The following is an 8,712-nucleotide window of genomic DNA, read 5'->3' as shown; positions in this document are numbered from 1 at the left end:
TGAACTCTGTGGAAGAAGCATCTTAATTCCTGCAATTGGAGCAAACAACTTTGAGCTTCATCCTCAATTAGTTTCTCTAATGCAGCAGAATTGCAAGTATCATGGACTTCCATTGGAAGATCCTCATCAGTTTTTAGCTGAGTTCTTACAAATCTGTGATACTGTTAAGACTCATGGGGTTGACCCTGAGATCTACAAACTTATGCTTTTCCCTTTTGCTGTAAGAGACAGATCTAAGACATGGTTGGACTTACAACCTAAGGACAGCCTAAACTCTTGGGAAAAACTGGTCAATGCCTTCTTGGCAAAGTTCTTTCCACCTCAAAAATTGAGTAAGCTTAGAGTGGAAGTCCAAACCTTCAGACAGAAGGAAGGCGAATCCCTCTATGAAGCTTGGGAAAGATACAAGCAACTGATCAAAAGGTGTCCTCCTAGTATGCTTTCAGAATGGAGCATCATATGCATATTCTATGATGGTCTGTCTGAACTGTCCAAGATGTCATTGGACAACTCTGCAGGTGGATCTCTTCATATGAAGAAGACGCCTGAAGAAGCTCAGGAACTCATTCAAATGGTTGCAAATAACCAATTCATGTACACTTATGAAAGAAATCCTGTGAATAATGGGACAACTCAGAAGAAAGGAGTTCTTGAGATAGATACTCTAAATGCCATATTGGCTCAGAACAAAATATTGACTCAGCAAGTCAATATAATTTCTCAGAGTCTGAATGGATTGCAAGCTACATCCAACAGTACAAAAGAAGCATCTTCTGAAGAAGAAGCTTATGATCCAGAGAATCCTACAATGGCAGAGGTGAATTACATGGGAGAACCCTATGAAAATACCTATAATCCTTCATGGAGGAATCATCCTAATCTCTCATGGAAGGATCAATAGAAGCCTAATCAAGGCTTCAATAATAACAACGGTGGAAGAAACAGGTTTGGCAATAGCAAACCTTTTCCATCATCTTCTCAGCAACAGACAAAGAATTCTGTACAGAGCCATTCTGGCCTGGCAACCATAGTCTTTGATCTATCTAAGACCACACTAGGTTTCATAAATGAAACAAGGTCCTCCATTAGAAATTTGGAGGCACAGGTGGGTCAGCTGAGTAAGAAGATTACTGAAACTCCTCCCAGTACTCTCCCAAGCAATACAGAAGAAAATCCCAAGAGAGAGTGCAAGGCCATAACCATGACCAACATGGCCGAACCTGGAGAGAGTGAGGAGGACTTGAGTCCCAGTGAGAAAAGCTTCATGGGACGTCCTCTGGACAGAAAGGAGTTTCCCTTTGAGGAACCAAAAGAATCTGAGGCTCATACAGAGACCATAGAGATTCCATTGAACTTCCTTCTGCCATTCATGAGCTCTGATGAATATTCTTCCTCTGAAGAGGATGAAGACATCAATGAAGAGCAAGTTGCTAAATATTTAGGAGCAATCATGAAGTTGAATGCCAAGTTATTTGGTGCTGAGACTTGGGAGGATGAACCCCTCTTGTTCACCAATGAACTGAATGCATTAATGAGGTAGACATTACCTCAGAAGAAACCAGATCCCAGAAAATTCTTCATACCTTATACCATAGGAACCATAACCTTTGAAAAGGATCTATGTGACCTAGGGTCAGGGATAAACCTCATGCCGCTCTCTGTAATGGAGAAACTTGGAATCTTTGAGGTACAAGCTGTAAGAATCTCACTAGAGATGGCAGACAAATCAATAAAGCAGGCTTATGGACTAGTAGAGGACATGCTAGTGAAGGTTGAAAGCCTTTACATCCCTGCTGATTTCATAATCCTAGACACTGGAAAGGATGATGTTGAATCCATCATCCTTGGCAGACCCTTCCTAGCCACAGCAAAAGCTGTGATTGATGTTGACAGAGGAGAGTTGGTCCTTAAGTTGAATGAGGACTACCTTGTATTCAACACTCAAGGTTCTCCTTCTGTAACTGTGGAGAGGAAGCATGAAGAGCTTCTCTCAATACAGAGTCAAACAAAACCCCCACATTCAAACTTTAAGTTTGGTGTTGGGAGGCCACAACCAAGCTCTAAGTTTGGTGTTGAGAGGCCACAACCAAAATCTAAATTTGGTGTTGAGAGGCCCCAACTCTGCTCCGATTATCTGTGAGGCTCCATGAGAGCTCACTATCAACCTATTGACATTAAAGAAGTGCTTATTGGGAGGCAACCCTATGTTATTTAATTATATCTATTTATTTTCCATTGTTATTTTATGTTTTCTTTAGGTTGATGATCATGTGAAGTCACAAAAACAACTGAAAAATCAAAAACAGAATGAAAAACAACATTAAAAATAGCTCACCTTGGAGGAAGAGCTTACTGGCATTTAAATGCCAGTAAGAGTAGCAGAATGGGCATTAAACGCCCAGTCTGGCACTATTCTAGGCGTTTAACACCAGAAACAGGCACCAAACTAGCGTTTAACACCAGAACAGGGCATCAAATTGGCGTTAAATGCCAAGAAAGGGAGAAAAGCTGGCGTTAAACGCCAAAAACAAGCAGCAGTCTGGCGTTTAACACCAGAATTGCACTCTAAAGGCGTTTTGCACGCCTAAATGGAGCAGAGATGATAAGTCCTTGACTCCTCAGGATCTGTGGACCCCACAGGATCCCTACCTACCACACCTCTTCTTCTCTCTTCTTCACACCTTTCCACAACACTCTTCTCCAGATACCCTTTACCAATCACCTCATTCACTTTTCCCCAAAACACCACTTACCTTCAAATTCGAAACTCCTTTCCCTCCCAAACCCAACCCCAAATCCATAAACCTAACCCTACCCCACTCCTATATATACCCCTCATCACTCCTTCAATTTCACACATCACACACACCTTATACACCCTTGGCCGAATTCACTCTCTCCCTCCATCTCCTCCATTTTCTTCTTCTTCTCCTTCGTTCTCTCTTCTTTGCTCGAGGACGAGCAAACACTCTAAGTTTGGTGTGGTAAAATCATTGCTTTTGTTTTTCCATAACCATTTATGACACCTAAGGTCAGAAAAACCTCTAGAAAGAGGAAAGGGAAGGCAAAAGCTTCCACCTCTGAGTCATGGAAGATGGAGAGATTCATCTCAAAAAGAATAAGGTGATCCCTGAGGTCCCTTTCAAGCTCAAAAAGAGTGAGTATCTAGAGATCCGACATGAGATTAGAAGTAGAGGATGGGAATTTCTCTCCAATCCTATTCAACAAGTCAGAATCTTAATGGTTCAAGAGTTCTATGCAAACGCATGGATCAATAGAAACCATGATCAAAGTATGAACCCAAATCCAAAGAATTGGCTTACAATGGTTCGGGAAAAATACTTAGATTTCAGTCTGAAAAATGTAAGGCTGGTGTTCAACTTGCCATTAATGCAAGAAAACGCAAGCCCCTACACTAGAAGGGTCAACTTTGATCAAAGATTGGACCAAATCCTCATGGACATATGTGTGGAAGGAGCTCAATGGAAACGTGACTCAGGAGGCAAACCGGTTCAATTGAGAAGACCGGACCTTAAGCCTGTAGCGAGAGGATGGTTGGAGTTCATCCAACGCTCTATCATTCCTACTAGCAACCGATCCGAAGTAACTGTGGATCGGGCCATCATGATCCATAGTATCATGATTGGGGAGGAAGTGGAAGTTCATGAGATTATACGTCAAGAACTCTACAAGGTGGCTGACAAGTCCTCTACTTTGGCAAGGTTAGCCTTTCCTCACCTCATTTGTCACCTCTGCAATTTGGCTGGGATTGTCATAGAGGGAGACATCCTCATTGAAAAGGACAAGTCCATCACTAAAAAGAGGATGGAGCAAACAAGAGAGCCCACTCATGAACCTCAACAAGAGCATGAGGAAATTCCTCATCATGAAATCCCTGAGATGCCTCAAGGGATGCACTTTCCTCCACAAACTATTGGGAGCAAATTAACACCTCCCTAGGAGAATTAAGTTCCAACATGGGACAACTAAGGATGGAGCACCAAGAGCATTCCATCATTCTCCATGAGATTATAGAAGATCAAAGAGCTATGAGGGAGGAGCAACAAAGGTAAGAAAGAGACATAGAGGAGCTCAAGAGCACCATTGGTTCTTCAAGAGGAAGAAGACGCCACCCGAACTAAGGTGGACTCAATCCTTAATCTCCTTGTCTATTTATTCTTTTTTCTATTTTTCGTTCTATATGCTTTATGTTCTATCTATGTTTTTGTCTTTATTACATGATCATTAGTGTCTAGTGTCTATGCCTTAAAGCTATGAATGTCCTATGAATCCATCACCTTTCTTAAATGAAAAATGTTTTTAATTACAAAAGAACAAGAAGTACATGAATTTTGAATTTTAAAGTAGTTTAATTATTCTGATGTGGTGACAATACTTTTTGTTTTCTGAATGAATGATTGAACAGTGCATATTTTTGAATTTGTTGTTTATGAATGTTAAAATTGTTGGCTCTTGAAAGAATGGTGGAAAAGGAGAAATGTTATTGATAATCTGAAAAATCATAAAATTGATTCTTGAAGCAAGAAAAAGCAGTGAAAAGCTTGCGGAAAAAAAATTGGCGAAAAAATAAAAGAAAAAGAAAGAAAAAGAAAAAGCAAGCAGAAAAAGCCAATAGCCCTTTAAACCAAAAGGCAAGGGTAAAATAAAAAGAATCCAAGGCTTTGAGCATCAGTGGATAGGAGGGCGCACAGGAATAAAATCATGGTCTAAGCGGCTAAACCAAGCTGTCCCTAACCATGTGCTTGTGGCGTGAAGGTGTCAAGTGAAAAACTTGAGACTGAGCGGTTAAAGTCGTGGTCCAAAGCAAAAGAGTGTGCTTAAGAGCTCTGGACACCTTAAATTGGGGACTCTAGCAAAGCTGAGTCACAATCTGAAAAGGTTCACCCAGTTATGTGTCTGTGGAATTTATGTATCCGGTGGTAATACTGGAAAACAAAATGCTTAGGGTCACGGCCAAGACTCATAAAGTAACTGTGTTCAAGAATCAACATACTAAACTAGGAGAATCAATAACACTATCTGAATGCTGAGTTCCTATAGATGCCACTCCTTCTGAACTTCAAAGGATAAAGTGAGATGCCAAAACTATTCAAAAGCAAAAAGCTAAGAGCCCCACTCATCTAATTAAGACTGATCTTCATAGATGTTTTTGGAATTCATTGTATATTCTCTTCTTTTTATCCTATTTGATTTTTAGTTGGTTGGGGACAGGCAACAATTTAAATGTGGTGTTGTGATGAGCGGATAATTTATACGCTTTTTGGCATTGTTTTTAGGTAGTTTTTAGAATGTTTTAGTTAATTTTTATTATATTTTTATTAGTTTTTAAATAAAAATTACATTTCTGGACTTTACTATAAGTTTGTGTGTTTTTATATGATTTCAGGTACTTTCTAGCTGAAATTGAGGGACCTGAGCAAAAATCTGATTCAGAGGCTGAAAAAGGACTGCAGATGCTGTTGGATTCTGACCTCCCTGCACTCGAAATGGATTTTTTGTAGCTACAGAAACCCAATTGGCACGCTCTCAATTGCGTTGGAAAGTAGACATCCTGAGCTTTCCAGCAATATATAATAGTCCATACTTTGCCCAAGTTTTGATAACGCAAAATGGCGTTTGAACGCCAACTTTCTACCCTATTCTGGCGTTAAACGCCAGAACTGGCATAAAAGCTGGAGTTAAACGCCCAAACTGGCACTAAAGCTGGAGTTTAACTCCAAGAAAAGTCTCTACATGTGAAAGCTTCAATGCTCAGTCCAAGCACACACCAAGTGGGCCCCGGAAGTGGATTTCTGCGCTTAGTTACTTATTTTCTGTAACCCTAGCTACTAGTTTAGTATAAAAACTACTTTTAGTGATTTATTTTATATCTTTAGATCATTTTTGAGACTATCTTTGTATCACTTTTGATCCCTTGATCACGTTTAGGGGGCTGGCCATTCGGCCATGCCTGGACCTTCATCACTTTTGTATTTTCAACAGTGGAGTTTCTACACCCCATAGATTAAGGTGTGGAGGTCTGCTGTTCCTCATGAATTGATGCAAAGTACCATTGTTTTTCTATTCAATTCACGCTTATTCTTGTTCTAAGATATTCATTCGCACTTCAACTTGATGAATGTGATGATCTGTGACACTCATCATCATTCTCACCTATGAACGCATGCCTGACAACCACTTCCGTTCTCACCTAGCTTGAGTGTGTATCTCTTAGCCTCCTGGTTCACGATCAGAGTCTTCGTGGTATAGGCTAGAATTATTGGCGGCCATTCCTGAGATCTGGAAAGTCTAAACCTTGTCTGTGGTATTCCGAGTAGGATCTGGGAAGGAATAACTGTGATGAGCTTCAAACTCGCGAGTGTTGGGCGTAGTGACAGACGCAAAAGGATTAATGGATCCTATTCCAACATGAGTGAGAACCGACAGATGATTAGCCGTGCAGTGACAGTGCATTTGGACCATTTTCTCTGAGAGGACGGACGGTAGCCGTTGAAAGGAGTATGAATGATTGGATGAAGGCAATAGGAACGCAGAGGAGCAGAAGGAACAAAGCATCTTCATAGGCTTATCTGAAATCCCACCAATGAATTACATAAGTGCTTCTATCTTATTTTCTGTTTTAATTATATTTTAATTATCAAAATCCCATAACCATTTGAATCTGCCTAACTGAGATTTACAAGGATGACCATAGCTTGCTTCAAGCCGATAATCTCCGTGGGATCGACCTTTACTCACGTAAGGTTTATTACTTGGACGACCCAGTGCCTTGCTGGTTAGTTGTGCGGAGTTGTGAAAAAGAGTTGAGATTACGATTGTGCGTACCAAGTTTTTGGCGCCGTTTCAGAGATCACAATCTTATGCACCAATGCCCTTGATGCTCCATCTTCAATTGCTCCATGTTAGTGCTCAATTCTCCAAGAGAAGTTTGCCATTGATCCCAATAGCTTTGGGGAGGAAAATACTTCCCTTGAGGCATCTCAGAAATTTCATACTGAGGCGGGTGCACAGGCTCTTATGCAGGCTCTCTAGTTTGCTCCATCATCTTCTTAGTGATGGGCTTATCCTCCCCAATGGATACATCTCCATTAATGACAATTCTAGCTGAATTGCATAGATGACAGATGAGGTGTGGGAATGCTAACCTTGTATTGGTGTGAGGTTTCTCAGCTACCTTGTACAATTCTTGAGGAATCACCTCATGTACTTCCCCCTCAGTTCCCATCATGATGCAATGGATCATGGTGGCTCTGTCAACAGTCACTTCTGATCGATTGCTAGTAAGGATGGTAGATCTTTGGGCTTAAGGTCAACGCTTCTTAGTTGAATGGGCTTGCCTTGGGAATCCTTTTTCCACTGTGCTCATTCCACATAGATCTCTGAGAGCACTTGATCCAATCTCTAATCAAAGTTAACTCTCCTAGTGTAAGAATGAGGATCTCCTTGTATTAGTGGCAAGTTGAACGCCAACCTCACACTTTTCGTGCTGAAATCTAAGATTTTTCCTTGGACCATGGTGATCCAATTCCTTGGATTTGGGTTCACACTATCGTCATGGTTTTTAGTAACCCATGCATTAGCTTAGAACTCTTGCACCATGAAAATTCCAACATCTTGAATAGGATTTGTTAGGACTTCCCAACCTCTTCTCTGAATCTCTCTTCGAATTTCTGGATACTCATTCTTCTTGAGCATGAAAGGGTCCTCAGGGATCACTTTCTTCTCAGCCACTACTTCATAGAAGTGGTCTTGGTGGGCTTTGGTGATGAATCTCTCCATCTCCCAAGATTCAGAGGGAGTGGCTACTGCCTTTCCTTTCTTCTTTCTAGAGGAGTCTCCAACCTTGGGTGCCATGAATGGTAATGGAAAGAAAAAAAAGCTATGCTTTTTCCACACCAAACTTAAAACTTTGCTCGTCCTCGAGCAAAAATAAGTAAAGGAGAAGAATGGAGTAGAAGAATAAGAAAATAGAAGGATATAGAGGGAGAGAGGGCTTTCGGCCTTGTGGGTGTAGTATGGTATGAGAGGTGTGTGTATGAAGGGTGATGAAGTGGGGTATTTATAGGAAAGGGGTAGGGTTAGGTTTGGCCATAGGGTGGGTTTTGGGTGGGAAATTTGATTTTGAAGTGGGTGGGGGTAGGTGGAAGTTATGATGGTTTTGGGTAAGTGGTACGGATTTGATTGGGCTAGGGTTTATAGGGAAGTGTGTATGGAGAAGCGTGAAAGTAAGTGGGGTAGGTAGGGTAGGTGAAAGATGTTATGGGACCCACAGATCCTGAGAGGCTAGGGAATCCAGATTCCCTGCTTCTCTGCATTGGCGTTTGAACGCCCAGAGGCTGCTCCCTGGCTGGCGTTTAACGCCAGCAATGCTGCCCATGATGGGCGTTGAACTTTAACACTCTATCCAGAGTGTTCTATATGCTGCATATGATCATAACCCTAAAAGAAAAACAAAACAAAATAAATAATTAATTAAGGTCGGGTTGCCTCCCAACAAGCGCTCTTTTAACGTCATTAGCTTGACCGTTAGCTCCTTACGGAGGTGAGTATGGGCTCAGATTTTTGCCCCTTACAATGAAATTTCTTCCTGTACTCTCATGAATGAGCTCCACATGCTCTAAAGATAGGACACGACTCACTGTATGTGGTAAGGCTGGCTTCTTAGTGGAGACAACTCTCATGCCAGGTGAG

General features: G+C 41.3%; 1 non-coding gene across 1 annotated transcript; it reads right to left on the bottom strand.

Annotated features, from left to right (window-relative positions):
- Positions 1-334: 334 nt before the first annotated feature.
- LOC112787556 (small nucleolar RNA R71) lies at positions 335-442 on the bottom strand. Its single transcript, XR_003194962.1, has one exon. It is a non-coding gene; the product is annotated as a small nucleolar RNA R71 (small nucleolar RNA).
- Positions 443-8,712: the final 8,270 nt, after the last annotated feature.

This window comes from Arachis hypogaea, chromosome 20 (genome assembly GCF_003086295.3).
Source record: "Arachis hypogaea cultivar Tifrunner chromosome 20, arahy.Tifrunner.gnm2.J5K5, whole genome shotgun sequence".
NCBI classification, from domain to species: Eukaryota; Viridiplantae; Streptophyta; class Magnoliopsida; order Fabales; family Fabaceae; genus Arachis; species Arachis hypogaea.
This window is presented reverse-complemented; position numbering and strand designations above follow the sequence as displayed.